The following is an 8,427-nucleotide window of genomic DNA, read 5'->3' on the forward strand; positions in this document are numbered from 1 at the left end:
GGGACCTCCCCACCCAGGAAACCCAAAGCCCTATGCCCACCCTGCCTTAGTGACCCACTGCTAGTCATCTAAATTGCAGTCTGAAATGGCCAGTTATCAGAGCTGGGCAAAATATGGCTGGGGGCCAGATCCGGCCTACCAAGCGACCGGATCCGGCCCGCAGATTACCCTGCCAGGACCCTGCATGTTTAAAGTGCAGCTGCGTGTTTAAAGTGCAGTCTTTGTGGCTCTCTCTTCTGCAAGGTGGGGGGAGCTTCGTGCAATTTCCCTGCCCCCATCCCAATCCTCAGCTCATATTGGCCGGAAACAACCAGCCAATAGGAACTGACCCGAGCCAATTTCTCAGCTCCTATTGGCTGGAAACTGACAGCCAATAGGAGTTGAGAGATTGGCCTGAGGGATGGGAGCAGTACAAATCTCTTTCCCCTCCTGGAGCTGAGAGCCGCATGGAGGATGCAGCTTGCAGTTTCAAACGAGCCTGCAGCAGGCAGGGAGCACAGTCTGTCTTGGGGGTGCTACAGGGCTGCTGGCTTAGGTAAGCACCTCCCAGCCAACTCCTGTCTCTGGCACCTCTGCCCCTCTCGTACCCCAACTCCCTTCCCCAGGTCACCATCCAAACCCTCTGCACCCCCTGCCGCAGGTCACAACTCCCTCCCAGACCCTGTTCCCCCTCCTACCCCACTCCCTCAGGCCAGAATCCTCTCCTGCAGACAAACACCTCTCAACACCCTCTCAAACCTGCCCCCCATTCCCCTGCCCCAAGTCACCACCTACGCCCTCTGCAGTCTGCATCCCCTTCTCCCCTTTTCAGGGTCACTGCTCCCTCCCAGACTCTGCACCCCCTCCTAATGCCCATCCCCCAGGCCAGGATTCTCTCCTGCACCCATGTCCCCTCCCTGACCCTACATCCCAATCCCCTGGCCCAGGTCACAACCCCCTCCTCCACTCAAACTCCCTCTCGGACCTCACACTGTCTTCTGCACCCCAGTCCCTTAACTGTGCACCCTTCTGTACACAGCCTCCATTCTAGACTCTGCACCCCCTCCACAGAAAAATGCGGTCCTTGACCTCTTTCCAAAATATTGGAGTGGCCCCCTGACAAAAATTATTGCCCACCCCTGCCAGTTATTGGCAGAGGGCTGTGGACCATTTGCTTTCTTCTGCTCTGTCTGCTTCCCCATTGCCCTAGCTCTCCTTCAGCCTTAAGAGCAAGGCCTCAGCCTGGGACTTGCCTGGTCAGAGCTCCCTTGCTTTGCCTTCCCTTCTTTAGTATTGCTGTGCTTCAGGTAGCCTCTCTAGTTTACTAGGCAGCCAGGTGCCTCCTGCGCTACAGCTGAGAGAAGAGTGCCCGTGCTCCTCTTTTCTAGAAGTCCTCCTTATAGTGCGTAGTAAGGTCCTGATTGGTTGTCTCTAGTCCTTTTCCAGTAGGCCCTTGGTCCCAAACCTCTCCCAGGTCTGGGTTTAGCCCTTATTTCCCCAGAGTGGGGTGACCATCCTACCGCACATTTTTCTTTTCCCCTCCTTTTAATGTTGACAAAGAGCCATTGTAGACTTCGTTGGCAGAACTGGCCTCTGCCAGTTTCCCAGAATGCCTGCCCTGGTGGCTCTGCTCAGTGTTTCAATCTCTGCTGCCCTGTAGGCATGCACCTCTCTCCTTTTAAAGCTCTGGGATGTATCTGACACCTCAGTGCACCTCTGCATTTGGGGAACAAATGAAACCTTGAAATGCTATTGTTCTACCCCGCTCTAGGAACACTGCACTAGGCAGACTGATGCTGCTGGGGGGGAGAGGTCAGATTGCTGTGCTGCTTTGACCTTCCTCAGCAGGAAGACCTCACAGAGCTACTCATGATGCCACTCCCAGCAGCTGAACAGGCTGTGGAAAAACTCAGAGAATCCCAAGATGTGCACGAAATCACCTCCACATTCCCACAACACTGCATTGTGGGATACATAAGAACGGCCATACCGAGTCAGACCAAAAGTCCATCTAGTCCAGTATCCTGTCTGCTGACAGTGGCTAATAACAGATGCCCCAGAAGGAGTGAACAGATCAGGTAATCATCAAGTGATCCCTCTCCTGTCATCCATTTTCCCCCTGAAACAGAGGCTAGGAACACCATTCCTACCCATCCTGACTAACAGCCATTGATGGACCTAACCACCATTAATTTATCTAGCTCTTTTTTGAACCCTGTTGAAGTCCTAATCTTCACAACATCCTTTGACAAGAAGTTCCACAGGTTGATTGTTGCTGCATGGAAAAAAACTTCATTTTGTGAATTTTAAACCTGCTGCCTATTAATTTCATTTGGTGACCCTTAGTTCTTTTATTGTGGGAATAAGTAAATAACTTTTCATTATTTGCTTTTTCCATACCAGTCATGATTTTATAGACTTCTATCATATCCGCTCCACTTTTCTAAGCTGAAAAGTCCCAGGCTTTTTAATTTCTCTCCATATGGCATCCTTCCAAACCCCTAATAATTTTTGTTGCCTTTTTTAAAATCTTTTCCAAAGCCAATATATTTTTTTGAGATGAGGCGACCACATCTGTACACAGTATTCAAGATGTGGGAGTACCATGGATTTATATAGAGGCAATAAAACATGCTCTGTTATATCTTTTGTCCCTTTTTAAATGTTTCCTAACATTCTGCTTCCATTTTTTTTCTTTTTTGCTGCTGGACACTGTTTTCAGAGAACTACCCACAATGACTCCAAGATCTCTCTTGAGTAGTTATAGTTAAATTAGTCCCAATCATACTGTATGTATAGTTGGGATTATTTTTTCCAATATGCATTACTTTACATTTATCAACATTAAATTTCATTTGCCATTTTGTTGTCCAATCCCTTAGGCTATGTCTAGACTTCATTGCTTTTCCATTATACTGGAGGTATCCCAGAAAAGCAATGCTGCGTCCAAGGAATGTATCCACTTTTCTGAAAAAAATTCAAAAAAGTGGATACACTCTTTCGCCATTCCTGTAAACCTCATTCTACGAGGCATAAGACGTGTTGAAAGAGCACTTTTTTCTAAAATTTGGCAGTGTAGACATGCCAAATTTCAGAAAAGTCTCTTTTGAAAGTAAATTGGAAAAAGATACGCCATTTGCATACAAACGTGTGGACAAGGGGGATCCAGTGGATATAGTGTACTTAGATTTCCAGAAAGCCTTGACAAGGTCCCTCACCAAAGGCTCTTAAGTAAAGTAAGTTGTCATGGGATAAGAGGGAAAGTCCTTTCATGGACTGAGAACTGGTTAAAAGACAGGAAACAAAGGGTAGGAATAAATGGTCAGTTTTCAGAGTGGAGAGAGGTAACTGGTGGGGTCCCCCAAAGGTCTGTCTTGGGACCAATCTTATTCACACTATTTATAAATGACCTGGAGAAAGGCGTAAACAGTGAGGTGACAAAATTTGCAGATGATACTAAACTGGTCAAGATAGTTAAGACCAAAGCAGACTGTGAAGAGCTTCAAAAAGATCTCATCAAACTAAGGCTACGTCTAGACAGTGCCACTTGCTGCTAAAAAAATGTTTGCCTTTCAGGGTTTTTTTTAAAGCACTGTGAACAACCAAAGGCTTGTGGTTCAATTGTCAGTGTAGTCAAAGCCTAAGATGATGTCTAACCTTAAAACCAACCACGTGTCCCATTTCAGTGTGTAGAAACTTCAGTGATCAGAGGGATCCTCCATCGCTGTATTAAGAATTCTTGTGTCAACTGAGCGACTGCCTAGGAAAGAGATGGATTACTGGCAGCAGCACAACCAAATCCATCACTGCAGTGAGTATCTGTAACAAAGTGCTACAGCAACGAATCAACAGCTGGGCCAAGGTAGTGTTTTCCATGTAGCTTTGTCTCTGGGCATATCTTGGGATCAACATGGCTACAACACTGCAAGCAGCATATAACGAGATGCAGGCTGTAGAGAGAGGCACTAAGACCAATCAGCCCACCAGACTGAACTGAATGGCTTGTTTTACACACTACAGATCCTATGCCTGCATACCCCTGTAGTGCAGGTGCACATTACAGCAATGGAAGGAGGTTTTCCTTCACTGTGGGAACACCAAATGGTCAAGGGTAGCTAGGGTGATAGAACCATTCTTCTTTCAACCTAACTGCTTTTTTCATAAGCTATGGAGGACGCTGATCATCTTGTCCCAATTTAAAATGCTCTGCTCCGTGGTCCCCATAAAGCACTGAAACGTCCCAGAAATTCCAATATTTCAGCAGGGGGTGGGAGTGAGAGGGAGAAATCCCCAATACTCCTCACTGGATCTGGCTTGTGGGGAAGACGCAATCTGGCCAATGGGAGCAAAGGGGAAAGCCTCCAGGAAGCATGTTTCTGTGAGGCAGTTCCCCCAGCCGGGAAAAGGGAAGTGACAGCGAGCAGAATCTAGCCAATGGGAGCAGCGGGAGGCCATGTCTGAAAGCGGCACAAAAGCAAGTAAGTGCTCTCCCCCCCGCCAAGACCTTGCACCCCACCCCGCTCACTCACCACCCTGCCAAGACCCTTACCCCCACCGCCCTCACTCATCATCCTGCCAAGACCTCACTCCCCTCACTCACCGCCCTGCCAAGACCCTGCGTCCCCACCCCCTCATTCGCCACCCTGCCAAGACCCTGCACCTCCACGCCCTTCACTCACCATCCTGCCAACGGCTTTGTCAGATCATGTGCCTCAACTTTTGGCGTGGAAAATATGGTGACTATATAGGTAGGGCATAGCTATGGAATTTGTGGGTGTAGGACATGGGTGGCTGGCACCCTAGGCTGGGAAAGGCTTTGCCTTTCCAAACCGCCAGTTTGGCCCTCCCCATGCTCCACCCCCAGAACGCCTGCTGTAGGCATTCTGGGGGTGGAGTGTTGCTGTACCCAGTGCCTGCCCTGCCCTCCTGGCCGGCGAGGCTGGAGCTGCACATCCTCTGTCCTCCCCATACTCTGGGGCTGGGAATGCTCAGGCCAGGCATGTGCTTGCTCATCCACCCTCTTTCCCGTGGGGGAGGGGCATGCACGTAGTGGGGTGGTGGGAAGGCAGCTTGGCTTCTGTGGGGGGCGGGGTCCCAGCAGAAGAGGCGGGGTTGGGTCTGGGGTTGGGGCTTGCCTCCCCCAGCCCTACCTTCATCGACCTCCCATGGTTCAGGACCATCCATATTGCAAGTTTGAAATTGTGTTGTAGTCACATCAGGTGCAATTGTGTGATAAGTGGGTAATAATATATGATAGATTTCTGTGGCCTCTAGTACAGCTCAAGAGCAGCAGGTAAGGAAACATTAGACAGCAAGGGAAGAAATCAAAACCGTGTTTTGCTTTGTATTCAGATGTAGGAAAATGACACCCAAACATGCAGAAACTTCAGGACTACTTAGGTAAAGTAACTTAGGTGGAGAGATGTCCAACTCTCCACACATCTTTTAGGGTCCTTGACGGGTCCTGGATCCTCTGAGATAGATGTAGGGGCTGTAGAAGAGAGAAACTCTGGTGCCGCACAGGTAAAAATATGAGGAAATAGGAGAGAAAGCTGAAAAATCATTCTGCAGTCAGAAAAGCTGGGTGGTCTTTTCTACTTTACAGTCAGAGCTCAGAACATTCTCCTAAATATCCCAAGGGAGATGGATGCAGACCAGCTGTTGAAGTGCTAGAAACCTTTAGGATATGCAAACTAGAAGCTTACTTTGACTGAAAATACTTGTCATTCTTTAAAGCATCTAGAATGTAACTAAAGTGTCTCTAGAGCTGAATTTGTTGCTAGTGGAATTCAGTGTACTGGGAACAAAACCCTGCTGCCTGTCTATCAAAGGCAGCCTCATGACAGGCCCTTCTTCTGATGTGGCTTTTCTCCATGGAACTGCTGATCGTCAGCCCCTTTTGCATCGTCATTTGGGGGTAAATCAGAATCTGCTTGGAGGCAAAAGACAAGAAGCAAGAGAAGGGATTGCTTATTTAAGTGATTAAAGTGCTATTGAAGTTAATAAAAAGAACAATGATAATTAGCTATATTTTTAAAGAGGCCCGTTAGCCCCCCCACTTCTGGCATTAGGCAATGAAAAGTAAAATAAAATCACCATTTTAAATGCAAACAAGCAAGAGTGGCCAATGAAGGAAAGAGAAATGGGCATATGCATGGAGCCAAATCCGAAAACATCTTGGAAAGCAATATTGTAGGGGCTTTTTTGGTTTGTTTTTAAATAAAGTGGGAATGATGCCCTGAGACAAATACCAGGAAAGAATGAGCGCTATCCCACAGGATCCAAAATTAAAAATAGAATAGTGAGATTCCTGAATAGCAGGTGGTGTTTGGGTATAGATTCCAGTCAGCACAAGGTTATTGGACCAGGTTTGGGACAAAACAAGGGTCTGCTCCATTAACAGAGTCAATCTGCAATTGTGTAGGGAGCCAAGACAGAGAGGAGATTGCAGGGCAGTTGTAAAAATTGTTATGATCATTCAAGCCAATGAGCAAACAAACTGCTGCATTCTGAACTTGAAGAAAGAGATAACAGTCCTTCGAAGAGCAATAACTAAGCCTCATGCTCACCAGCATTTCTGCTGCTCACAGTTGTGGGATAGAGAATGATGCAGCAGGTGCTAATTTCCAACAGGTGGGAACTTTTTATGTGGCTAAAAGTGCACCAACAATTCTTAACCTGACTCCCTCTTTCTGAACAAATCTTCCAACCAGTGGAGATATGTAGGCAGTGCAGTTGGGCTTGAGTCAGTGATGTCTGGTCCACATTGCACAGCTTTTGTTTTTTCAGGGTCGAGGGTGGGTGAGCTCCAGAACATCCAGGCAAGTCTTCAACCAAAGAGGGAAATCTGTAGTATTGACAGGCAAAGAGATAGAGTGAATAACATGGCAGAGACAGCAGCTCCTTGAGGCATTCCAGGGGAGATCCTGGAAGCATGTCCCTCAAAACTCCTAATGATGACACAGAATGGTCTCTTCAGTACTGCCTGATTCATCTTTCATGTCCACGTGGAAAACATGGGAGGACAGCTCCTGGCACACTAGCAAACCTCACTGAAAACGACCTATAGCCACTGGCATTAAGTTCACTGAACGATCTGAGGTAGATGCTAATTTGAAATCAGCAGAGGACCAGTCATCTTTATGCTGTGGATTCCCTTCACATATCCCCTCCTAAACTGTCCTCTGCCAGCCAAACTGAAATGTATGCCAGTTGTTCTAACATCTTTTGGTGTCTGTCTAACTGCTCCTTTTAGGCCATTCTCTTCAGTTTTTCACCACACCACCCTTCCCTGGGCTGTGATATCCACTGCCCGGTATATATAGACTCACACATCCAGGATGTGATTGAATTGTGATGATTCTTCCCACACAAAGCACCTCAACAATCTGGGCTCCCCCACCCCCATTCCTATGGCTAAAACTCTTGATCGTCTCACATCTTGACTTTCACAACTGCCTCCTTGCCAGTGTATCAAATGCCACCTGGTCCTCTCCTTCAAATCTGTTCAAAATGCTACTTTCTGAAATACTTCCTGACCTGTTGCACCACTCATGACACTCCCCTTTTTGCTTCCCTTCACAGGCACTTTCTTTTCCTCCACATCAAATACATATCTGCAAAGACACTGCACAATCATCTTTTTCCTCCTAAAGATGATCCTTCCCAATACCAGCTAAACATTTGACTGTGGCTAGCTGGTCTTGTGATGTGATGGTCGGTTATGATGCCAGTCATAATTGTCTCACTGTTACCTCGTGCTTTCCATTTGGTACTGCTGTCAAATGTCCAGTCAATAATACATTAATCATCTGATCTCAACTTAGCACGATAAACAAGGGATTACGTTGCCATACTCAATGCTTGCTTTTATTCATACCTCTGACCACTAAATGCTTAGTTTGTAAAGTCGCTTTGTGAGCATGTAGTCTATACTGTACATGTCGCTGCTCTATTGTTTTGTGAAACTCTGTGAAGTGGCTTGACAGATGGATCACGCGAAAGACACTGAACAAAAACAACACTGCTTATTGTTGTATTTTGTCAAAGCCCCCTATGGTTTAGTCCAGGGTTTCCCAAATGGTGAACCCCTGGGTTCCGCAAAGTGAAATTAAGGGTTCCATGAGAAAATTCCATTACAATCACATTTTATGATTTAATAATAATAATAATTAATATTTAAGAATTTATGAATTTTATTGAAAACAATTTTCATTTGTGTTTGCCACGATAAGTGTCCCTGTGTAATGCCAGCTTAGCCAGAGAGTGGGGACTATGAGGTCACTACTCAGCACTGTGTGCACAGTCAGTCAGTGGTGTGATCGCCTGTTATATATCACTGTAAATCCCCGCACTCACTCTCAGGGAGCATGGATCACGTGGGTGACTGAATATGAATGCTGTATATTAGCACCACATCGGACAAAGTTGAAGCTTCAGCTGTCAAAC

At 46.7% G+C, this 8,427-nt stretch overlaps 1 long non-coding RNA gene across 1 annotated transcript; it reads right to left on the minus strand.

The window, feature by feature from the left end:
* Window positions 1-5,260: 5,260 nt before the first annotated feature.
* On the minus strand, window positions 5,261-7,971 carry LOC112546346 (uncharacterized). Its single transcript, XR_003090027.2, has 3 exons — window positions 7,519-7,971; window positions 6,549-6,826; window positions 5,261-5,908 (listed from the first exon to the last, which is right to left on the minus strand). It is a non-coding gene; the product is annotated as an uncharacterized LOC112546346 (long non-coding RNA).
* Between the last annotated feature and the right edge of the window lie 456 nt (window positions 7,972-8,427).

Source organism: Pelodiscus sinensis, chromosome 3, assembly GCF_049634645.1.
Source record: "Pelodiscus sinensis isolate JC-2024 chromosome 3, ASM4963464v1, whole genome shotgun sequence".
In the NCBI taxonomy this organism is placed as follows: domain Eukaryota; kingdom Metazoa; phylum Chordata; order Testudines; family Trionychidae; genus Pelodiscus; species Pelodiscus sinensis.